Raw genomic sequence first — 26,032 nt, forward strand, 5'->3', positions numbered from 1 at the left:
TATGTAAAAAAAAACCCTCTATGAATTGAGGCAAAGCAGAATATTGATTGCACAATCCAAGCCCCATCTGGAAGCACTTAAACTCACCCAAGCACTTTCATGTTGGTTTTAAGCATCAAGTGAATTAGGAGTTGAATGGACTTTTGAAAGGCACAAACATACAAATGAGCGGGGGGAGGGGGAGAAGTATAATCATAGTATTGTACATACTATAATTGGGCGAGACAATACCGATTGCTCTAGAAAGTTACCAAGGACACAATATGTCAGAATCACAAAACAGCCTGTTTTTATACTCTTGAATTTTCTGAAGGGCTGTATTCATAGTGCATTGGTCCAGCCCACTCTCATTTGTTCATTATGCAATGGGATGCATATGACAGCTGTCTTAATCAATAAGACTCAGTGGTAGATGTTCTGCATGCAAATATTCACCAGCCCTATTTATATCTTGCCTTTCCTCCAGTGAGTCACATACATGGCTCTTTTCCTGCCTACTTTATCCTCACAATAACCCTGTGAGGTAGATCAGGCTGAGGAAGATAGACTAGCCCAGGGTCATCCATTGGGAGGATTGAGGAGAATCTGGATCTTCAAAGTCCCAGGCCAATATTCTCTTTACTACACTGCACGCTAGCATGATGAGCAGTTTTGATGGCTTTCACGGGGCAGAAGTGGGATAAACATGGAAGCTGTTGCATCCTATGTGGAAATCCCCTGAATTCTGACACCTTCCTCCCCCAACTATTGTTACCACTTACAAACAAACAAGCAGTGTGATCCGGTTCTTCATATTTCAGCGATGGTCCCTCCTTTTGGCAAGAATAAGGGACGGAGGTGATTTCAAAAATTCAACTGATTCAACTTTATTAACTTCCATATCCAGAGTAAATAAATGGAAAGGATCTAAACAACTTAATGCTGGCAACATCTTGTAACACAAAACCTTTGTCCCTGGAGTTAATATCTCACTCCTTACACTCAGGCTGGACCAAAGCATTCGGGATCCATCATTCTTCTCAATGGGGTACTCCTGACCGCGCATACTGACCCACAACAGGGGTGCCTCGCCCAGTCCCTTTCTAGAGGTGGAACATTGTAGGAGGGACTGGGACGAATCACTCTCCTCCCCCCACCTTGGTTGCGAGGGTATACTAACACAGTCCATTCTAAAAGGGCTGATCTTTTCTTCTCCACCTTTGGTAACTCCAGATCTGGCAGCAATCCTCCGCCAGTCTTCAAATTAGGAGAGTCTTTTAGCAGGCTACAGACCTTATCTGCAGTTTCTTCTTCTCTCTCAGACTGTACCGCACAGTCCCTTGTCTCCCTTCCTCTTGGTTCCGTTTGAATTCTGAATTCTCGCATGTCACCTCCTTCTTTTATTACCTCCCCCCATATTATCAAATCCTGCTCCTCGTCTTTCTCCTCCCCTTGATCTTCTGATAAACACACCTCTATAGCCCTCCTTTCTGTCATCCCTTCTTCTTCTATATTTATAAGTATCCCTTCTGTGCATTCATAGGCTTCCTCCTGCACAATTTTGATGGAGGACGGCTCACTCTCTCTTTCACAGGCAGTCTACTCGCAGACTCTGAAGATTTGTTTGTCCCCTGACCATAAAATAGCTCTACTGCTTCAATAGATACTGTATTCTCTGTGACTTTCGCCTCTTTGGCTCCATTGATATAATAATATACTTGAACCACCCCATTGTACTTTTCTGTTCCCTACCCATCCAGGTCAAGATACACTGTATTTAACACCAGCTATGTCATTTTGACACATGAGGCAGGAATCCTACATGTACCTTTTCCCTTCACTGTTAATACATTTTTAAAAAAAGAATTAACAATGTAATGCCTTTTCATGACACCTGAAATTTGCTCCCTGAGGCAATCCCTTCACTCTTCTCCTGATAGGGCTGCCTCTGCTCAATACAGAAAATCCAAATCCTAACTGAGACACAAATAGGACAAACAGAAATCTCTACAAAGGCCTTTTTAACGAATCCTTCTTTTTGTATTCCTTCCTCCCTGTATTTTTAAAACAGCAAAACCTTCCCAGATCATCCCCTCTCATTTTAGTTTTTTGTAATCTATTTCCCAGCCCCTGCCAAGTCTGGGGAGAAGATACGAACATGGCCTTTGTTTGCTTGTTGAGGGATGTGTTTTGATGGGAAAGAAAATACTTGGGGTGGGGGAATCAGGAAGAAGCGACTGGAACTGTTCATGGCAGGGGGCAATATGGTGCAGGACAGCACTCACAGCACCATGTGAGAGTGAAGGGGGAAAAGATGCCCCTAGCTTGGATAGCTTGGATAGCCTTGGTGGCAGGCCCCTTGGGTTGAAAATCCTGCTGCTAAATGCCAGAACCAGGTAGGTGGGGCTCATCAGCCTTGGAAGCCCATCTAGGAGAAGGAAAACTCCAATTTCAAACATCCACTGCCTTGTAGCTATATCCACTGAGGGAGGTCAACCTTGAGGCAAAATCCGGTGCCGGAGTCCCAGAGGCAGTTTGTGTCGTTCTGGCAACTCCTGCAACATCGCTGGAACCAGTTGTATTGGCTCTTGCCTTTCCATTGGACTATTTCAGCAACGTGGAGAGGGGGGATTTGCTGCTTGGGTAACAGCCTATCCTCCATATCAGTGGTTCTTAACCTTTTTGAAAGAAAAGCCCCCTTGAGCCATTGAGGAAGTTATCATCGGCCCCCTCCCCGCAGTGATATATTTTTATTTATTTATTTATTTATTTATTTATTTATTTATTTGAGACACTTAAATCCAATGACCTCTGAAAACAATATTAAATTCCAAGAAAATGAAATGCCCCCAAAAAAGTAACATGTAATGATTTAGTTGCAAGTGAATTTTAAGACGCAAAAAGAAATATAAAAAGGGCATAAAAACAAATGCAGGAACTAAAAATTTCAAGACAAAAAGTCTGAAACTAAATTAAAATTGGAGGAAAATATATATTCATGCACACTGTAAAAAGGCTGCAGCCATCTTCACAGGTTTGGCTTGCTCCAGCGCCCCCCTACCGCCCCCCTTCTGCTCCAGCGCCCCCACGCCGCCCCTTTTCGTTCTACCGCCCCCCTGAAAAATGAAATCGCCCCCTGGGGGGCATTATCGCCCACGTTAAGAACCACTGCTCCATATTATCTGACCCAGGCTTTGTGCTCTGGAAAGGACACTCATACAGAGCACGTTACCATAGTCTCTCGGGACTGAAAAATGCCTAAGAAATGCCAGATCGGTCAATGGGAAAATAACTGCCACCCAGGACTTGATCCTGAGCAGACGACCTGGCTTGCAAAGCAGAGACTTGGTTGGATGAGGCTGGGGGTGTCAATCTCACTCAGCTTTGTCCACCAGGGTTCTCTTTGCAGCTGCAGCCACAGCAGCAGGCAAGACCCTGGGGTGAGGGTGGGAAGGTGGAGTTGTAGTGATCTATCGTGATACTATCCCCCTCATCAGGTGCCACATCCCTGTTTTCCTGGTTTGAATGTTTGTATTTCAAAGCAGGAGCCTGGGATAGAATAGAGATTCTGTTGGTGCAATGCCCACCCCATTGCTCAACAGTCTCCCTTCCTGAGCTCTCTGAGTTGGTCTTGGGGTGGTGGTGCTGGAGGACTTCAACCTCCCTGCCAAGGCAGCTTTGTCAGGAGTGGTTCATGTCCTCCATGATGACCATGAGGCTGTCCCAAATGGTATCTGGCCCCACTCCTGCTGCCGGGCCCATTTTTGACCCTGGGGTATATGTTGATGATCAGGGTGTGGAGGCACTCTCTGTATTTCTGTTGCCATGGACAGATCATCTGGTGGGGTTGAGACTCACTGGAACTCAGAGCATCTGCAGGAGTAGGGGACTAATTAAGATGACCCACCCCAGGAGGTTGATGGATCCAAATGGTTTCCTGATTGTTCTTGGGGAGTTTCCTGTCACCTCAGCAGGTGATTCTGTTGAAGCCCTGGCTGAACTTTGGAATGGGAAAATGATCAGGGTTGTTGGCACAATTGTTCCTAAACCTCATCTCTTACAAAATAGAGCCAGACATGCTCCCTGGTTTACTGGAGAGCTGGTGGTGATGAAATGAATGGGACAGAGGCTAGAGTAAAGATGGCAGAAAACTCGGAGTGAATCCGACCAAACATAGGCTAGAACCCATTAAAAGGCCTATTCTGTGACAGTGGTGGTGATGAAGAAGTCATTCTTCTCTGCCACCACTGCATCTGCACAGAGGCACCCAGCACAGCTCTTTTGAGTGGTTAAGGGCCTGACCCACAGGAAGATAGTGCTGGCCACACTGTAGCTCGCTGAGAAAAATTTGCACAGCACTTTGCATGGAAAATCATTCTGATCAGTTCTGACCTGGATGCTGCAGTTAATACAGGTCCTATAGATGTAACTATGGTCGTCTGGTGTTGATGGATACATTACGTTCCCATTTTTGCATCCTGATGTGGTCAGGACCCTTTGAGATAGTCCCCTCCTGGCTTATAAAATCTGACAGAGAGGGATTGGTCAAGTGGGTGCAAGGGGTGGTGAATGCATCCTTGCTACAGGGTAGCATCCCAGCATGCTTTTAAAAGGCAGTAATAAGACTATTATTGCAAAAAACCCTCCTTGGATAATTATCCAGTACTGGATAATTATCAGCCAGTCTCTAATTTCCCATTTTTGGGCAAGGAGCTGGAGTGGGTTGTGACTTCTCAGCTCCAGATGTTCCTAGATGAGGTGGATTATCTAGAGCTACTTTGTTTCGCTTCAGACCTGATTATGGGATGGAGACTGCTTTGGTTGACTTGGTGGCAACCAGGAACTGGACAGTGGGAGTGTGTCCCTGTTGGTTTTGCTGGACCTCTCAGTGGCTTCCGATACCATCAAGCACTGTATCCTTCTGGGCCATCTCTCTGGGATGGGACTTGGAGGCACTGTTTTACAGTGGCTCTGGTCCTTCCTGGAGGGGAGAACCCAGAAGGTGGTGCTGGGGGACTCTTGTTCAACAACCTGGCCATTGGTCTCTGTTTTGTCCCCTATGCTATTTAACATCTACATGAAACCACTGGGAGAGGTTGCCCAGAGTTTTAGGGCTCTGTGTCACCAGTACGCTGATAACACCCAACTCTATCTCTCCTTTCCATCTAAATCCAAGGGAGCTGCCTTGGTTCTAGATCAACGTCTGGTGTCAGTAATGGACTGGATGAGGATGAATAAACTGAAGCTTCATCCAGACAAGACAGAGATGCTCCTGGTCAACTGAAAACCGGATCAAGGAATAGGGTTGCAGCCTGCGCTGGATGGAGTTATACTCCCTCTGAAAACACAGGTCTGCAGCTTGGGAGTGTTCCTGGATTCATCTCTGAGCCTGGATGCCCAGGTTTCAGCATGACCAGGAGTGCCTGGTCTAGTGTGCCAGCTGCACCTGTTTCTTGAGAAGCCTGATCTGGCCACAGTGACACACACCCTAGTTACGTCTCAGCTGGATTGCTGTAATGTGCTCTATGTGGAGCTACCTTTGGAAAGTGTTTGGAAACTTCAGTGGGTCCAAAATGCTGCATCCAAATTGTTCACTGGGGAACATATAACTCTCCTGTTACTCCAGTTCCACGAGCTGCTAATCCATTCCTGGACACAAGTCGAAATGATGGTTCTAACCTATAAAACGTAAACAGCCTGGGTCTAAGCTATTTAAAAGACCACATTTCCCTCTATGAGTCTATCTGAGAATTAAGATAATAAGGGGAGGCCTTTCTCTCTGTCCCACCATCTTCATACTTGGTGGGGACACAGAAGAGGACCTTTTCTATTGCTGCCCCCAGACTCTGGAACTCCCTCCCACTGGAACCTAGGCTGCCCCCATCTTTGCTTTCCTTCTGCAAAGACCTTTGTTTTCAAGCAGTTTTTTCCTTAATAACTGGTGGTCTGAGAGAGGTTTTTAAATGGATTGTTGTGATTGTTTTTTAAAAATATATATATTAACTAATGACGATTTTAAATATACTTGTTTAATTCTTTTTTTAAAATATTCGTATAATCACTGTTTCTAGCTTTTAAATATTATCTGACTGAAGAAGCTGCTTGGATGAGTAGTGAAACGTTTCAAGCTAACAAGAAAGAAGTCCAGTTGCCATGACTCAACTTTCAGATACCTGGATGACCAAGAATCTTCACAGATTTATTGTTGTAAGGCACCTTGGGTCCTTTTAACGTGAGACAGAAACACTGCTGCCACCATGAATATTAGGAACAGCAGAATCTGTAGCTGGTTGTTCTGGGTTTTTCAGGCTCTTTGGCCGTGTTCTGAAGGTTGTTCTTCCTGACGTTTCGCCAGTCTCTGTGGCCAGCATCTTCAGAGGACAGCAACCTGTACTCTGGTTGCTGTCCTCTGAGGATGCCAGCCACAGAGACTGGCGAAACATCAGGAAGAATAACCTTCAGAACACGGCCAAAGAGCCTGAAAAACCCAGAACAACCATTAGATCCTGACCGTGAAAGCCTTCGAGAATCTGTAGCTCTCAATCAATCATAAATCATTTTTGAGAAGGCAGCGAAAGCTCCTCTTTGCAGCTCAAGGGACTTGTAGGCTCAGAAGCTACTTTAAAGGCAGAGGAAGTAGTTTTATGCACAGAAATACATACATACATTTTTTTAAATGAACACTGGCTGCTGGCAGGCATGTTTGATCATCAGTGGATGTTTATTTTCAGTGTTGATTCAACAGTGGGAGTAGAATTTGCATCTCCAGAATTCCCAAGGAATGGTATAAGCTTGAGATCAAGGAGCAGATGTTTCCCACTCTTCATTCCCTCACCTCCTCTAAACCAATTATAGCACAAACTGTGAGCCTTTTGCAATCCTATCTGCTCCTTAAATGTGCCTTATAAATTTCTACATTACAAGCTCAAGCAGAGCAGATTTCTGCACTGAGTCACACTCTCCCTGTATTATTAAACACATCCTGCCCTATGTTGAACATTAATGAACAAATGAACAGATTTTGGAAGGGTTCCCAAAGTTTGGCAAAAGATTCTGGAAGGAATCTGTCCATATTTCAAATGCATGTCCATGAGCAAGCAATGCAAACATTCTTCTATTACAACACACAAGATCGTCTGGCATATATGAAGATCTTGGAGGGGAGGGGAGGAGTCCAACTGTGCTACAGGAGTGATTTCCAAATGTCATCCTTTCTGCCAAGTCCTCCTTGACTTTCAGGCTCCCTGCGGATTGCTCCAGCCAGATGGCAATAAAAAGTACCACACAAAGGAAAAAAGTGAATCCTCTCGTCTAGTGATTACTAGAAATAATCTAGGTCCCAGATCATCAGGTGGCTTGAGTAAAGCCATCACACTGCTTCCAAAGGAAAACGCAAAGTTAGATTTGCACAAATCCCTACAGACCACCTGAGTCGGACCTTAACACTTGCATTTTTAAAGTAGGTCATCCGAATCTGTCCTAAAGAAACACCCTTATATTTGACAGTTTTTCAGAATATAAAATAGAATATTTATTTACCATTGTAGACTAAAAGTAACAGTGTAAGTCAAAAATTATATTTCATACAGAAGCAATGAACACACATTACTAGAAGAAGTAGTCTATTGTACGTGTAGATATAGCAATGCAATGGAATAAAATCCATTCATATAATCTGCAACGCCTTCTTGAATGCACACCTTATTGTGGTGGAGGAGTCTGAGTGTGTCAGTGAAGCCGAGAGCAATGCCATCAGGAGGCCAGATTGTGTTACGAGCTTGGACACCAAGCAGGGCCACCCAATGCCTCACAGCTGAGGCACCAGGCTGAGGCTGTGGTCACATCTGCAAAACGTTTCCTAGTTACTCCTCATGGTCTTTTTCTGTTCAGATGATGCATGGCCATTACCAAATCTTTTGCTCTCCCTCCATGCTACCTCCGCATCAAATCCAGCCCATTGGGAGGCATCCAATATATTTTTTCCACATTTCATTGCACATTACTTCTGAAATTCCATCGTATGTGCATTACTAAAGCAATTCTTTCTCATTACATCTGGTGTGCAGTTAACTCTTCCCCATTGTCATTCAAGTCCCTTTAATTTATTTATTTATTAATTTATTTAGAAATCATCGAACCAGGGTGTTGCTTCTGTCAAAGATGAATGGCCACTACAGTGGGCTCTGGGTTCTCCACCATTGTGTGTAGCACAGCACGGAAACAGGACAACATGCCCCAGATCAGTATATGGCCAGCAAGGGCATCTTGCCAACTTCCAAGGGTTGTCATGGTAGTGACTCCCTCACTGACCAGCACTTTGGGCTCCTCGGCACAGCCGCTGCGCCACAGCAGACTTGACACATTAATCGTGACAGAGCAAAGGGTGGACATGTGAACACACACTCATGCATGCATTCTCAGGAATGGGGAGCATCAAATGGGGCTCTTGTCCACTTTAACCCTCCCAAAGCCAGCTGCATGTGGGTGAAGATGCTACATGGTTTCAGCTCGGCACAGACAGTTCTGCAAAGGATCGGTGGGAGAAAGAGGTGGCATCTAGTTGTAGCAGAGCCAGCTGGTCCCGTCCCCTCCCCCCCACAGCTCCACCGCCATTCCCATTGACTGCTGCTGCTGCAGGGCAACCTCAAGCTGAGCTATTCAGCAGCAGCAAGGAAGGAAGCAGTTCACACATACAACCAAGCACATGAATACACTCCTGGCTTCAAGGAGGCAGCTGCAGTGAAAACACAGAGCAAGTGAACCATGGTCGGGATTGGCTAGGGTTATTTTGCTGGCTGTGTCATGGTTGTTGTTGTTTCCCCCCAATGCAGGATGCAAGCTTTGGGGTCACACAAAGCTCTGCCTCAGGCTTCAATGTTCTCCATAAATCAGAAGGGGACGGGGAGTGGAGGGGGTATGAGATCCACCCTACTTTGTATCAGTTACTCTCTCTTTCTCTCCCTCCGTGCAGAAACCGAAGCTCACTGATAAACTGGTAGATGAATCACCCAGATATCATCGTGCTGCCCTCCTTTTTCACAATAGTTAGATAGATCCTCTTTTTTAAAAAAAAAAAAAAAAGTGGGGAGGAAAGGGGGCAGAAAAACGCACAAAAAGAGGAAGGACTGTGTCCCACTGCAGGGGTGTAGATGAATGTACCGCATCTAATTTACCTAAAAAATGTGGAACAGTTAAAAACCGCACGAACCACTGTCACGGGATTATGTCACATGACTGCAACACACAACTCTACAGGAAGCAGAAGATGTGAAAAAACGGGGGCATTTCTCTAGTGTGACCGCAGCCTAAGATGCATCCACCCTCTTCAGTGGTACCAGGCACATCAGGAGAAGATAATAGATAGCTCCACTGGTGACAGAAGCAGCAGCTAGTGGGTGGAAGCAGGAGCTGGTGGTGACACTGGCAGAGGAGGCAAAAGTTTGTAACTAAGAATTGCTACACCAGAGGAGGCCAAAAGAGTAAGCACAAGAACATTAAAATGGCCAAAATCATGACTACAGAACTAAACAACTTCAGCGATGACAATGAAGAAACTAAAATTACTGAAGATTTTATATAACTTTGTTCATCAAGCCGAATAGAAACTGCAGCCAGGAAATCTGAAAGAGACTGAAACTCAAAAGGGCAGCTATACAGGAATTAGAAAAGCTCATCAAGTGTAAGGATGCGTCCTGGAGAGCAAGACCAAGCTTATCTGCATTCTTGTGTTTCCAGTCACCATGTACAGGTGAGTGAAAACTGGATAGTAAAGAAAGCTGATAGGAAAAAAAATATATTCATTTGAAATATGGTGCTGGAGGAGAGCTTTGGAGATACCCTAATGCCAGAAAGACGAACAAGTGGGTCCTAGAACAAATGAAACCTTCTGGGGCAAAAAAGTCAAAACTGAGGCTTTCATACTTTGGGCACATCATGAGAAGGCAGGACTTTCCGGAAAAGACAATAATGTTGGGAAAGGTTGAAGGCAGCAGGAAAAGCAGGAAAAGCGAAAACTTTTACCCCTCCCCACACAGGCATCCATGTTGCTCACAGAGCAGCTCAGTTTCCTAAACTCCCCCTCCCTAGCTATTTTTGGAGGGTATGAAGGATGCAAGCCATAAACCCATTTTCAAAATACAATTTTAACAGAACTAAGTAACGCCTCAGACTGTGCCCGGTGTTAAGTCACACTTTCCTTCTGCTGATTAAAATGGAGCCCAGACATACAAGGGCTGCAACAAAACAGAGAGGTGGGAAATTGTGTTTTAGTGAAAAGGTTGGGTTCCTTCCACCCAACAGACCACATGTTCCGTGAGATGTCTCTTGAAACACTGCTTGAAACATTTCGAAGAAGTTCCTCTTTATAGTAAAACATGCATATTCTTTAGTCATTCCCCCAACTCACTATACTGTGTGATTATGATAACATGAGAGGGACAGTAAAGATGATCTCCTCTGCCCTTGACCATCCCTCACCCCCAAAGTTGTAGCTGAATATTGGGGGCAGGGTGCTACAGTACTTGTGCCAGCTCTCCGCACAATTCAGAACCATGGCAGGACGAAACTGCTGTGGCAGAGGTGGCTGTACCATGCATTTGGGGTGCCTTGGGCAGGCAACAAAAACATATTTATCTGGCTATTATTGCATCTCTCTCTCTCTCTCTCTCTCTCTCTCTTCCTCCCTCAACTTCCAGGGACAGCAAGAGGAACTGTGGAATGTTCTGTGTCATATACCGAAATAATTTGGCAAGCCAAGGCACTGTCCCTTGCTTCATCTGGAAATCACAAAGCATCTGAAATCTTGACCATCTAGAGTTCTGAAGTGTGACAGGAGCCTTCAGAAAACAGTATGTGTTCGCTGTTGCACTTCCAACATGTGACAGGGATAGGACAAAGGGAAATTTTATATTAACAGTCCTACATTTTTCTTGAATGCTTCCCAGCAAAATGAAGTCACTTAATCAGACCATCCCAATGAGCCAGCCTTGAAGGGAGGGGCCATTGTACAGAAGAAAACCCAGCCCTCTTTGTCGGTAAAATTAAAACTAAGCAGTTGTATATCACAGGAAACATTTATTCTGGTTCCCAGCTGGTGGTCAGAGGCTGCCTTGGAGCATGGGAACTCAGGACCTCTATGATGTTAGCTTTGGCAAGATCACTGAAGTTGTTTTGCATAATGCTGAATAAGTATCTCCAGCAATGATTATTTATATGCACTAATTACGCAGAGAGCTGGTGTGGGTAGTGAGTGTCCTCAAGACCTTCACAATCAGGGTGCAAGTCAAAAAGTCCCTGAGATGCATACAAATATTCCAAAGCATTAAAAAATGGGGGGGGGGTGCTGCAGATGTACATTTACTCTACATTCACCACTGACACCATCAGGACACTTTTACATCTATGCTGGTTTAACTTTACCTTAAATATGCTGCGGATTATTGCCAAGCATGGTTGAATAAAATAAAAGAGACAATGACAACAGTAACAAATAGGGGCATATTAAGACCTCAAAATCAAGAATTCAGTGAAATGGTTTAAATGGTCTATAACCTTCTTGTTATGCGTCATCAAGTCACCTCCAATTCATAGCGAACCTATGAATGAGAGATCTCCAAAATGTCCTCTTCTCAGCCACCCTGCTCAGCTCTTGCAGATTCAAGCTCACATGGGGATCAGAAATACAAGAGTGTGGATGATCCTGGTCTTGCTTTCCAATGGCATGTCCTTGCACTTGATTATCTTTTCTAGTTCCTTCACTGCTGCCCTTCCAAGTCTCAGTTTTCTTCTGATTTCTTGGCTGCAGTCTCCATTTGGATTGATGATTGAACCAAGGAATACAAATTCTTGAACTATTTCAATTTCTTCATTGTGAACGTTAAAGTTGTGTCATTCTTCTGTAGTCATGATTTTTGTCTTATGATTTTGTCTTCTATAATCTTATAGTTTGTTATATAGAGAGACAGAATTCCAGAGTTGGAAAAGTTCCCATTTTTGGACTCCAGCTCCCAGAATCCCCAACCACTATGACCAATAGCTCTCATTGGTAGAGGTGGGGGATGTCTGAGAGTGCAGTTCTCCCCCCACCAAAAAAATAACCTTTACAAACTTTGCAAAATTCACAATATGCAACAAGTCAAGCTGGACCAATGGCCTGCTTCACCCAATGTTATCTAGCTGGACAGATAGTATTTTTCTACGGTTTGTGACAAGAGAAATTTCTAATACCTGGAATCCTTTCAACTAACAATGAAACTAGGACCTTATACATATAAAACACTTGGTTTACCCACATGCTGTTGTCTGTTCCTCACCAGTAAAGGTAGGCAGCAGAAATTTGGTTTACACCTCTTTTTTTATTGTAGATGCCACGTATGAAACAAGAAGTTGGGAAAGCACAGTGTACAGAAATGCTGGTAATTTTGAAAGTTGGTGGCTCTCCTGCTGCTACCATCAAGTCTAATCAAGTCTAGCATAAAATGATTTCTATAGGGAGTACAATGTTTAAGATCTCTTTTACACCTTTGTGCTTAGTCAGGTCATTGCATGTTAAGTCTTTGACATCTTCTGCTTGGAGGAATGCTTGCGACACAATCTAGAAAACTGATTGTATCTGAACAGATCCCATTTTGTTGCTTCACTGTTATATTACTTTTGAACGCTATTGTACATTTTATGATGACTATAAGCTATTTTTAATCTCTACTATAAATCACTCTGCAATATATATTTTTAAGAAAAAATCAACTATGTAAGAGTCTCAGTTGCATAAGTGACAGTGTTACTAATCTGATGGATCAATGGTGTAACTCCCTATTAGACATTTTTCATATTATATAGGATGATTTTGATTAAGCAAAGATTCTAATAGCTTAAAATGTATTGAATGAGGTATAAAGTAGATTTTTCCAGAATAGATTATAGGATGCTACAGGTCACTCAGCTACTTGCAACGTGATTCCAGTCTGCTGGTGAAATCCTCAAGGGAACCATACAATTAAATTATACAGTGCAGCCAGCTAGGCAGTGTGACTTACGTATAAAACATAGAAGAGTCCAATGGGTTTTTCTGGAAAATATTTCCAGCCTTCTTTGTCTTGTTTAAAATCTTCCTAACCCACTCAGTTCAAAAGTATAGTTCTTCATTATCCAGGCCATGAGAGAGATCTCTTTAGCTGACACGGCTGGATTTCAGCCTAAATTATGTCAAAAGTTTTCTTTTTTTAATGACTTCTTTGGGATTTCATCCCACATTGCTTTTCTTGCTCTCCAGTAATCTGCACAGTGCTCACTCAGTACTTTCTACCCTTCTTAAAATAACACTTCCCATCAAAGCTTCCTTCAGAAAAGCAGATGCCATTATAAGCCTGTTGGGGAAATCACAAATTTTGTACTTGCTGTTTTGTCCCGTTCCCCCCCACCCACCCCTTCAACTCTTTTACCTCTCATTTCCACATACTGATTTTTGGTCACTCCTAGAATGGTTCCTTCTATGCAACCATGTTATGAATCCTGATGTCACACCGAATACATGGCTGCCACCCATAATCTTATTTACCCCATCAACTGTCAGGTGGAGAGAGACCATCCAATTCAAGCCATCTGCCATCTCTTTTTTTTAAGAGAAAGAAATGTGAGAGCAGGGCCCCTCTACTGCTGAACTTGAAATCACTACCCCAAAATTCATGAAGTCATCTGCATAGTAGAAAACAGGGGTCTCTGCTCCACTACACAAAGAAAAGGTACACTTGTGCAGTGCATAGAAATTTTGCTTTTCTAGACTATGATCTCCAGAAACATTTGTCCCACGCTATTTGGAGGATTCTTGGAACTAGAGTCCAAAAAAGAGTAAGTCTTCCAAGCTATGCATCAGTGTCAGTGGCATGAAAATTGGGATTGAGTTTATCTGTTGTCTGTTATCTGTAAGGACATGGTGGTGCTGTAGGAATGTTATGGCACTGTGGGTTAAACTTCAGAAGCCTCTGTGCCTTAAGGTCAGAAGACCAGCAATCATAAGATAGAATCCATGCAACGGAGTGAGCTCCCGTCACTTGTCCCAGCTCCTGCCAACCTAGCAGTTCGAAAGCATGTAAAAATGCGAATAGATAAATAGGTACCACCTTGGTGAGAAGGTAATGGCATTGTGTGTCTAGTCGCGCTGGCCACGTGACCATGGAAACTGTCTTTGGACAAACGCTGGCTCTATGGCTTGGAAAAGGGAATGAGCACCGTGCCCTAGAGTCGGACATGACTGGACTAAATGTCAAGGGGAACCTTTACCTTATCTGTTGTCACCACTACATGGTAAGATTTATTGTTCCAAGTTATAATTATTCTAGACCCTATTGGTCAATGAAGCTTGCTGTCCTTCAGAAGCTTGAGGCTACTGCAACTCCATCTGCCGTGAAGGCCTGAGACATTAAAGTAGGGCAGTGCATAGGCCAGTTGACACATGCGATGGAGAAACCAAAGGGTGCAGAAGACGTCCACAGCAGGTCAATGTGGAACAGTAAAAAACCTAAATACAAACAATCAGAGTAAGTGCCATTGAAATTATTAACCACAAAAAAATCAAATGCCAAGTGCTTGCCCAAGTCAAGTCTATTTGCACTCAGTACCCCAAAATAAGAGGTGATGAGGATCTGTTTATGGTTTGCTAAGCAACTGCATGCATAATTCTCATGACTCCTCATACACGAGATTCTATCAGCAACCACCTACTCTACAGGAGTAAACAAGGACTTTTCCCTTTGTTTGCCTGTCTCCAAAGCCATCCGGACCTCCTTTCTGACTCTACTCTTAGCCAGTTATTTTGGAAGGAAAGAAAAGAGAGTGAGGCATCTTCCTTAGGTCTGCTTTAACCCATATATATATTTTATGCTTGTGCATTAACCACCTCGATTGGTTTACTGAAAAACACAGGCAGAATAGAAATGCAATAAATATATAATACTATGGGCTCAAGGCTCACTTAAGAAAAACAAGATTTTAGAGAACTGGCCTTGCCATTATCATGAGTGAGGAAGATTCCAAGAGTACAGCCTTGACAGCAGATAGAATAAAAAAGCAACAGAGGTTTCACCTATAACTGGCCAGATCTACTAACACAGGCCTCTTCACCACCGTGTCTACTATGGCCAGTGGAGAGACCTCTCAGGATTTCCATTCAACCTACAACCTATTATTCCTTGTCAATTTTCTGTCTGGTTCTGTTGCATACTGCTTTGGCCACATGGTTTGTAGAAAGGCAGTATACACAGTCCTTGATTGACCTTGAAGCTAAGAACTATAACAAAATAATTACAGTAATAACAACTCAACATATGTTGATGCAAAACATAAAAATAATTGAACTTACGTATCAAAAACCAAAAGCAATAAAAAGAGGCTAAAATTATCATTAATATACAATGTATCCGTTTTCCCAGTGCCTGTGAAACAATAGTCAACTTTGCATGTATCTTTGGCTGATATGTGAGTGGGCCCAAACTACCATCTGTGGGATTTTGATTTTGTTCAGATAAAAACAAACTGCATGCACTAACACTGGGTATCAGAGAGGGAGGGGGAGAGAGAGAGGGAGGGAGGGAGGGAGAGAGGGGGGAGAGAGGGAGAGGGAGGGAGGGAGGGAGGGAGAGAGAGAGGGAGAGAGAGAGAGAGAGAGCTTTATAGTGTAATGTGATCATTGTTTGCCACTAACTAGACTGATAAAGTTCTTGGCATTTGAGGCAGAGCCACACCCCCTCTTCCTGTTTTTATTATTATTATTATTATTATTATTATTATTATTATTATTATTATTATTATTATTATTATTATTATTATTATTATTATTATTATTATTATTATTATTATTATTATTATTATTTTTGCTCCACTTGTTTCGTTTATAGCTCTCCTTCTTTCTCTGGCCATTCTTCAAATAGCAAGTACGCTGAAGACTCAATTTTTGCCCCCTGACTACAGATGGTTACTGTAAGTAAAAAATACCCTTTTCTATTTAAAATGCTTCTGGAGTGATTTTTAGTATATGAAGTGCTAGTTTGTGTGCAAATCAGGAAGAGTGTTTGGTGAAACTGGGCTAATCTATCTAATTTTTAAAAAAATCTGCCTTATCCTCTTAAAGAAATAACCAAATTCCTAGAACCACTCCCTCTTTTTAATCAAAATTCCCCAACGGATTTAACACTCAGTTGGAAGATAACAACAACCTTCTTGACCTGAACTAAAAGAGCAAAATACTTCATACCCATCTAGTATACAAAAGCAACCAAAGGATACATTCCTGAATGTAGAAAGAAATAGCAGCTTTCCATCTTCTGGGGCAATTCTAGAGCATCATCTATTAATTAAAGAGCCCCCATTATTTGGTTTGTTGCTACACTACATGTATAAGACTGGTTATCAAGTCCTATGCGCCTTTCTACACAGAAATGCATAATTCTTCATTATTATGTAAGAGCAAAGGCTCCATGTGCACAATGGCCAGGAACACCAAGGCTCTTTAGATCAATCCTGGGCTTCTTTCAATGAGATGTTGCAGGAAATTTTCATGTTAATTTTTAAAACATGGAACTGGTCATCACTTCCATGGATTCTGCCAGAAACAGAACAACAAAAGGCTAGGAAAAAGACCCACTGTAAGAATTCTTTTCCTGGAATATAAAATATGGAGTTTAATCCACACTGTTGAACTTGGAACTCAGTTGTCAATGGGTCCTGTCCTATTAGTTTCAATTGGAACCATCTTCAACTAATTGAGATTGCAATCTGGTACTCACTTGCCTGGAGTATGTTCAAATAAGTACAGTGGGATTTATTCTTGAGTAATCCTATGTAGGGACGTGGTGACACTGTGGGTTAAACTGCAGAAGCCTCTGTGCTACAAGGTCAGAAGACCAGCAGTCATAAGATCGAATCCACACAACGGAGTGAGCTCCTGTCGCTTATCCCAGCTCCTGCCAACCTAGCAGTTCGAAAGCATGCAAATGCAAGTAGATAAATAGGGACCACTTCAGTGGGAAGACAATGGTGTTCCGTGTCTAGTCGCACTGGCCATGTGACAACAGAAACTGTCTTCGGACAAACGCTGGCTCTGTGGCTTGGAAACGGGGATGAGCACCACGCTCTAGAGTCGGACACGGCTGGACTAAATGCCAAGGGGAACCTTTACTTTTACCTAATCTTATGTAGGACTGTATTGAGAGTCTGGTTCTAACCCACTGTATAATAGACACAAGATGAAGTTTTAGGATCGTATCAATTAATTTCTATAGAACACTGTAAAAGTCCATAAATTAAATTGGGTTAGGCAGCTTATTAAGTCCCTTTTAATTGACATAAATTCTCCTGAGTGCCATCATGATTTAAACAGAGAATCCAGAAGTTGGACTTGGGATCTTCTTCATCAGCTTTACCCAACCTGATGACCAGGTGTTGTTGTTGTTGTTTAACTTCAGCTTCCATCAGGTCCAGTCAGAAAGGCCAATGGCCAGGAATGCTTGGAGTTATGGTCTGAGATTTCTCTGCACAGCTGTGTATGCAAAGGGAATGATGTCACCAGCAGTGCCAAATCTCCACTAATTAAAAGCTCCCTGTGGTGATTTCTGCACACAACCAACGCACAATGCAATAAAGTCATACACATGCTGAAATTATGAAAGGAAGCCTTTAACCAGTGATGGTTTGCCACTGCTGTGAACATTGTTACTGTTGTGGACATGGTGCAGCACAAGATTTCATCCATAGTATAACCTTAGTACCTCAGATGCTCTTGGACTGCAGTTGTGTTGGTTGTGATTTCTGGGAATTGCAGTCCAAGAATACCTGCATTTCCTAAGGTTGCTAACACCTGATCTAAAACATCTGTAGGAGAGCAGATATATTTTGTTTTGAGGGGAATTGTTCCATGTGCAAAACATATGCTACGACCCAACCTAGCTACGACCCAACGTTTATTTGCTGGATCCCATCATTACTTGAGACAAAGTAACACTTGTTTAACAGTATAAACAAACAGAAGCTAATACTGTATGTCCAAAAATGAGCCTGTCTTCCTATTACCATAAATGCCAACAAGGGAAAAAAATTAAAGGCTCATGGGATGTTCATGCAAAACATACAGTATATCACAGAAGTGAGTACACCCCCCTCACATTTCATAAATGTTTTAGTATATCGTTTCATGTAACAACAATGAAGAAATTTGGCTACAATGTAAAGCAGTGAGTATACAGCTTGTATAACAATGTAAATGTGTTGTCCCCTCAAAATAACGCAACACACAGTCACTGGCAACAAAAATGAGTATACCCCTAAGTGACAATGTCCAAATTGGGCCCAAGTACCCATTTTCCCTCCCTGGTGTCATGACACCCATTAGTGTCACAAGTCTCAGGTGTGAAGGGGGAGCAGGTGTTATCGCTCTGACTCTCTCAGACTGGTCACTGGAAGTTCCACATGGCACCTCATGGTCATGAACTATCTGAGGATCTGAAAAAAAATTGTTGCTCTACTTAAAGATAGCCTAGGTTATAAGAAGACTGCCAAAACCCTGAAACTGAGCTGCAGCACGGTGGCCAAGACCATACAGCGGTTTAAGAGGACAGGCCTCACTCAGAACAGGCCTCATCATGGTCGACCAAAGAAGTTGAGTGTCCGTGCTCAGCGTCACATCCAGAGGTTGGCTTTGGGAAATAGACATATGAGTGCTGTCAGCATTGCTGCAAATGTTGAAGGGGTGGGGTGTCAGCCTGTCAGTGCTCAGACCATACACTGCACACTGCATCAAATTGGTCTCCAGGGCTGTCATCCCAGAAGGAAGCCTCGTCTAAAGATGATGCACAAGAAACCTTGTATGCGGTTTGCTGCAGACAAGCAGACTAAGGACATGAATTTCTGGAACCATGTCCTGTGGTCCGGTGAAACCAAGATAAAACTTATTTGGTTCAGATGGTGTCAAGTGTGTGTGATGGCAACCAGATGAGGAGTACAAAGACAAGTGTGTCATGCCTACAGTCAAGCATGGTGGTGGGAGTGTCACGGTCTGGGGCTGCATGAGTGCTGCCAGCACTGGGGAGCTACAGTTCATTGAGGGAACCATGAATGCCAAAATGTACTGTGACATACTGAAGCAGAGCATCATCCCCTCCCTTCGGAGACTGGGCCACAGGGCAGTATTCCAACATAATGACCCCAAACACACCTCCAAAATGACCACTGCCTTGCTAAAGGAGCTGGGGATAAAGGTGATGGACTGGCCAAGCATGTCTCCGGACCTAAACCCTGTTGAGCATCTGTGGCGCATCCTGAAATGGAAGGTGGAGGTGTGCAAGGTCTCTAACATCCACCAGCTCTGTGATGTCATCCTGGAGGAGTGGAAGAAGACTCCAGTGGCAACCTGTGAAGCTCTGGTGAACTCTATGCCCTAAGGCAGTGCTGGAAAATAACGGTGGCCACACAAAATATTGACCCTTTGTGCCCAATTTGGACATTGTCACTTAGGGATGTACTCACTTTTGTTGCCAGCGGTTTAGACGTTAATGGCTGTGTGTTGCTTCATTTTGAGGGGACAACACATTTACAGTATTATACGATCTGTATACTCACTGCTTTACATTGTAGCGAAGTGTCATTTTTTTCAGTGTTGTTACATGAAAAGACATAATTCGTTCCAGCGAACCATCGTAAAGCGAAATTAAAGAGCCCACAGAAACGCATTAAAACCCGACTAATGTGTTCCTATGGGCTTGAAACCCACCGTCCAGCGAAGATCCTCCATAGCGCGGCCATTTTCCTGCCCGTGCAGCAAGGAATCCATCCCAGAAAACAGCGGGCGGCCATTGTTTTTACCCAGCGGCCATTTTGAAACTGCAGGTCAGCTGTAGGAAAATCGTCGTTTTGCGAGAATCGGTTCCCAAAGCAGGGAACCGATCATCGCAAAGCGAAATTTCCCCCATCATTTTGCGATTGTCGTAAAACGGAGCGCCCGTTAAGCGAGGCACCATTGTACTAAAATATTTATGAAATGTGAGGAGGTGTACTCACTTCTGTGATATACTGTACGATGATAGGTCTCCAAGCGTGCAGCATTACTAAAGGTGACATGAAACCAGAACAGCTCCAGCTACACACACTTGCCCTGCTCTTAACAAATTGAATCTTAGGCTGAGTTTTCACTAAGATGGTAAAGTTGGGTCTCAACCACTTCAGCAGAAGAGGTTAAAATGACTGAATACTCCCGTAAAGGATGGTCAAATGGGCAGACAGCTGGACAGACAGACAGTAGAGATTATCAGGGAGAACCATATGTCAGAACTCTTTTTCCTTGGCAGGCTGCTTTGGATATCGGGGGAATCAATTCGTACAGCAGAACATTCATTCCATCAAGCTTGAGCCCAAGCTGGTGAAGTGCTGTACATACTCGTATACAGAATAAGCATGTCAGTGGCAATGAGGCTAAAGACTCCTATACATCCCAAGCAGAAACACCCCTTCTCCATCCTGAAATCTTGTGCAGAGGATTGATGGAACACATTCCATCAGCATGAACACTAAACTACTCCGAAAAAACTCCATCCAGGTGTGGTAGTGATAATACTGCTGGGCAAGATCTGGAGGCTGCTGGGCAGGAAATCTTATCTGTGCCATGAAAAAAAGATTCGCAGGAGAGAAGATGCAGCCCTAATCTGACACTTGCATGGCTCCTTTTGCCCATCCTCCAGCCAGATCTACCCAAAAGGAAAACCAAAACCTTTTCTGATCCATCAAACAAGGAGACATGGCCAAGGAAATGAAGGAGGCAAGCAGCATAGGAGCCGAATTCTTTATCACTGCTTTCGATGTTTTAAAAGCAGGATTTCTAAACTGGCAGCTGGTAATCCTGCAATTACAAACACACACTGACATTGCCAAGAGCAATTAGGCTGACATGAGATGTGACAGGGTTGTCATTTGTCTGCCTATCCCGTTCACATAGGAAAGAATGGGTGGGGCAGCTTATTTTAACACTAAAGTAGCACACTCAAAAGAAATTCTGCCCCACCCTGCCCACGTCTCAGCTAATAAGTCCAGCCACTCTACTCTCATTACTTATGAGCCACAAACTGAGAAAAGTGACTGCTGAAGATGACTGATGGTAGGTATTAGATAAGTCATAATCATGGGGGGAAGGGCTCAGCACTCCATTCCCTTTACCCCACATTGTATACATGAATGGGACAAACACTGGATTCCACCTACCGATGTTGCAGAGAAAGGCAACAACCCTCAACACATTTTACACTGGCTTAAGTCCCACCAAACTCCATTAAGGATGGCTTCCCAATAAATGCACTCTAGTGGCACGGCATGACTCTTCCTCTGAGCACATTTCCCCAGCTCACAAGTCCTGAAAAGTAAAAACGATATCTTAAACTCTTCAAACGAATGACTTCTGTTGATGTATACAACCCAAGTGTTCTTTGATGGAAAAGAAAGCTTTTGAGATGTGTCATTCAGAAGAAAACACAGTGCCTGAATGTTAAAAGAGAATAGTTATCCGTATGAATCTAGTAGTGAAGTAGCTAAACTATTACTACTGAGATGTTTGAGTCCGACGTGTATGGAGACCAGCAAAAAGGCAAGTGTGCCAGCACTTTCTTCTTCGAGGCACAAAACTAATCCCTTAGAAAGTGGAGGATGTTTTTGGTATTAACTTGCTGAAAGCTATTAAGAACTAATTGCATTATTGCCAGCAGAGCTGATCCGATGAGGTTTTTCATAAAGCTTTAGCGCAGCAAACGCCAACGGCATTTATTTGGGAGGAACAAGCCATCATTCACCCTCCCTGCATTTTGACATGGGATGAGGTCAGGTGTTACACAGGTGTGCTGAGAACTATGCAAAATTTGACACGGGCAGATTTTGGGGACCTATCAATCTGCAAAACCAGTTCCCAAGTTGAAAAACAGCAAACATTTCTTTTCTTTTTTTATTTATTTTTTTATTTTTAAAAACTAGGGATAAAGTAAAGAGTACAAAAGATAGAGGGGGAGAAGGGAGGTAAGAGGGAGAAGGAGAACACAAAATGTACTGTCATCCAATCTGTTTGTTCATGTTGCGATATCGACTTTTCGCCTTTCTACAATTTGATTGCCCTCCAGGTTTCAACCGACAGTTACATCTTAGTTTAATTTTATGTTATTCAAAGACTATCTGGTGACTCAAGCCATTTATATAATAAATCCCATCGTGCAGTTGCCTTTTGTATGGGACAGTCTTTCAACACTTCTGATAGAATATCCATTTCTGCCGCTTCCCATATCTTCTCAATGAGTTCCTCTTGTTTTGGTATCTCCAATTTCTTCCAGTTCTTAGCATAAAGAATTCTGGGTGCAGTGACTATATATATAAAACTAAGTAGTTCTTTGTCTTATCTATATTATCTGGTATAATGTTCAGTAAAACAATTCTGGGGTTAGTGGAACATTACAAAGCAGTATTTTTTGTAACAGAGTATGTACTGCTATCCAATACTGTTTTGCTACTCTACAAGTCCACCACATACGGCAAAGGTTTCCCTCTTATGCTTCACACTTCCAACAAACATTTGACACCTCTGTATAAATCTTTGACAATTTTTCCGGAGTCATATGCCACCTATAAAATATCTTATATATGTTCTTGAAATTTACCAATTTTGTGAGCTTTATGTTATTTTTTCATATTTGCAACCATTGATCAATATCAATATTATGTCCTATATTTTGTGTCCACTGAAAAACAGCAAGCATTTCTAGGGATATCAAAATACATCCATTTTACTTCCCTTGTGATCCTAACAGTATCCTTTCCCCATTCAACTTCTGTACTTGGTTGCAAGTCTCGGCTTGCTCCCACTTTGGAAATTCCCACAAAGTTTGGTGCACACTTCTCCTAATGCATACATTTATTCATTTTCTTTCTGACTCCTGGAGTCTGTGTTTTCAAAAACAGTAGTATCTATGTACTCATTTATAAGTTTCGAAAAAATTAAAAAGAGCCCAATGTTCATCATTTTGTCTTGATGAAAGGGAACTAAAATATACATGCACAACTTTGCCAAGTAAGGTCATAATTGCAAATTCCTTCTCCATTCTTAATTAAGTCTTCTCTTCTCATTATCCAAAAGGTGAATAAAGTTTACAAGACTGAGAGTAGCCTCAAGATCATTATAGCGTAGACCAAAGTCTGGTCTTTTGCTCAACATCTCGTACAGCCACAGGGGACACTATAATCCCCTACCCGATCTGATAACTTTTGTAAAGCACAAAAACACAAACATCAAAAAAACCAAACAAAAAGGAGATGTGTCACAGATATAGAATTGGCTAAATGAGTCAATCTATAATTCCTACGCTGATGCCAGTCTGGCCTGGGGAACGGATTTACAAAAGGAGTTTCCAGTTTTAAGACATGGACCAAAGTGGGTCCTCTTCAACTTTTAGAACTAGATTGGTGTCCCTTAAAGAAAATGTAGCACATAAATGCCACCAAAGTCCTACAGTTTAGTCATGTTTTTACAGGAACTTTCACCAAAGTGATGGAGGGGCTGTAGAAAGGAAGGAGCAATATGTGGAGGCAGTGTCTCTAAGTTGCCAGTTTTTGGAATGGCGTAATGAACACTGTATCTGATGCTATGCACCAATGTCTGTGCTTACCAGTGAAAACAAAAGACTGCTATACAGAGACTCCATGGCCCTCTTGCTCACAGAGGCAAGATTAAAAATTGCTTATCAGTGGAAATTGTCACATGATCTGGATACCACTTCCTGATTTAAATGGGTTTGGCAGTTAGCCCTTCATTGTTGTTTAGTCATTTAGTTGTGTCCCACTCTTTGTGACCCCATGGACCAGGGCATGTCAGGCCCTCCTGTCTTCCACTGCCTCCCGGAGTTGGGTCAAATTCATGTTGCTTGCTTCGATGACACTGTCCAACCATCTCATCCTCTGTCGTCCCCTTCTCCTTCTGCCTTCACACTTTCCTAACATCAGCATCTTTTCCAGGGAGTCCATTTATTCGATACATCATTACAGAAAGCACACAGCTAGAAACACTCCCTCCCCATTAAACAACTTCATTTTTTGGACAGACATATTTCAAAAGCTCAAGACTTGATTTCCAGGTATACCACCTGCTACAGTGGCAATGGATGGTTTTACTTAATGTAACTTCTGTCAAGTTCTGTTTGACACTGTAATTTTAGTTTTATCTGTTCTAAGTGCCTTGGGTCTCATAGAAGGAGAAAAGAAAACAATCAATCAATCTATAGTTGCTCTATTTGTTTAGTTTTTCTAAAATAAATTTTAATAAGAAAAAGAAGCACAGTCTGTTTTACATCAACTACCTTGCACATTCTTCTGGCTCTAAAGACAGGAGAGTTCACGGCTGTTCAAGTTCAGTTCAAGGCTGGTCAGCTGGCAGTAGAGGAAGAACACATTTTGCCAGGATGCTGGAGCTCGGCAAAGGCACCTCCCAAGCCCCCTCCCCACTCCCGGGCCACTTGGCCCTTCAGTCATATTGTGTTTTCTGCCAGCTGAGGAGGAATTGCTATGTTCCCACAACCACAACGCCACTTTACATAACCAGTGCAATATGACGTGAGCTGCATCACCAGATCACACCAATTTGCACTAGTGAACCACCTGTCTGAATGTCAAGACATGCACGAAGACCGTGACTCATCCAGCCCACAGACCATGATTTAAAGGATCATAGCCTACTGCGCTATGAACAGCTTTGTCCAAGGACTGTGTGGCGTCTTTGCTTTTCAGGGGTTTTGCTGACTGCTTTATATTCTTCTGCAGTATACGACTGAGTGCTGGCGCCACCAGAAGCATCTTTCTCTTCAAATGTCACATTACACTGTGCTTGCTGCTCTTTCCTGGCCATGTACACTGTTGTGAGATGGCTGGTCTGTTCTTTAAGCTGATAAGACTAGAGACGAGGTTTGGTCACTTCACTACCATTCACTGGGTAACCTCAGATCACTTCTCTATTACTTCACACAGTTGTTGTGAAGCTAAAGCGAGACAGAAGAAATCTGTGTATGCTACGCTGAGTTGATCAGCGGAGACAGAGGATCTAAATTTAACAAATAAGGCTTACCCACCCATTCAACAGAATCTTCTGGCAGTGTCCTGAAATGATATACTACTTACCAATAATAATTACCACCAAGTCAATTCTGAGTTATGGTGATCCTTTTCAAGGTTTTCTAGATAGAGAATACTCAAAAGTGGTTTACTATTCCCTTCTTCTGGGAGCGCTCTAGGACTGTTTAGCTTGCTCAAGGCCACACAGATTGACTCTTCTAGGAGGTACAGTGGGGAACTGAAATCCCAACTTCTGGCTCCATAGCCGGATACCCAACTCACTGAGCTATCTAGCCAGCTCTTACTGTTAGTGGTGAGTACTTCTGTTTTTAAATGTCCCCCTCTCTGGTGTTTTTTTTTGGTGGGGGAGGGTAGAGGTGCGGGGGGTAAAACATCCAGCATCACATATGCCTGCCTCGTAGCTGAAAACACAGCCACATTGAATTCAGTCTGCGACCCACACAGCTAAAGACTCTTTCAGAAAATGTAGTCATCCATTTCACCTACATTATCCAGAAAGCTCTCTGACATGTGAATCTGATGGACATAAAGACCAGAAATAGTAATGGACCAAGATAGCTCCGCTCCACATACTCCATGAAGCAAACAGCAACTCCACATTTTATATAAACTATAAAAAGACATTTGAAACCTACTTAGGTCTGTGCATCAGTCATAACAAATCAGCAACAGTCCACAGAAGTCAATGGACCAGACAATTGTTTGATGTAAATTAGAGGCAGTCCACAGAGGGTAAAAGACTTGCACTGAAATATCTGAGGTGTAAACGAAGTGCTTTTCATCTGGCCATTTTTCAGTTCCTTAAAAGTAACCATTTTTCTTAAGTACACTGGGTATTTAAGCTGGACTGTCCCTAAGATACTGAGTACTGCATTTCGGAAGTTTGTTCTTAAAGTTTTAAAAATGTTTTTAGATTATTATT

At 42.8% G+C, this 26,032-nt stretch overlaps 1 protein-coding gene and 1 long non-coding RNA gene across 33 annotated transcripts in view; one reads left to right on the forward strand and one right to left on the reverse strand.

Moving 5' to 3' along the window:
- The window catches only part of MAP2 (microtubule associated protein 2), a 334,548-nt gene that overhangs the window by 301,578 nt on the left and 6,938 nt on the right, over positions 1-26,032 (reverse strand). The gene's annotated exons all lie outside the window — the stretch shown is intronic.
- Positions 1-26,032, forward strand: part of LOC144584085 (uncharacterized) — a 231,038-nt gene that overhangs the window by 132,704 nt on the left and 72,302 nt on the right. The gene's annotated exons all lie outside the window — the stretch shown is intronic.

This window comes from Pogona vitticeps, chromosome 1 (assembly GCF_051106095.1).
Source record: "Pogona vitticeps strain Pit_001003342236 chromosome 1, PviZW2.1, whole genome shotgun sequence".
NCBI classification, from domain to species: Eukaryota; Metazoa; Chordata; class Lepidosauria; order Squamata; family Agamidae; genus Pogona; species Pogona vitticeps.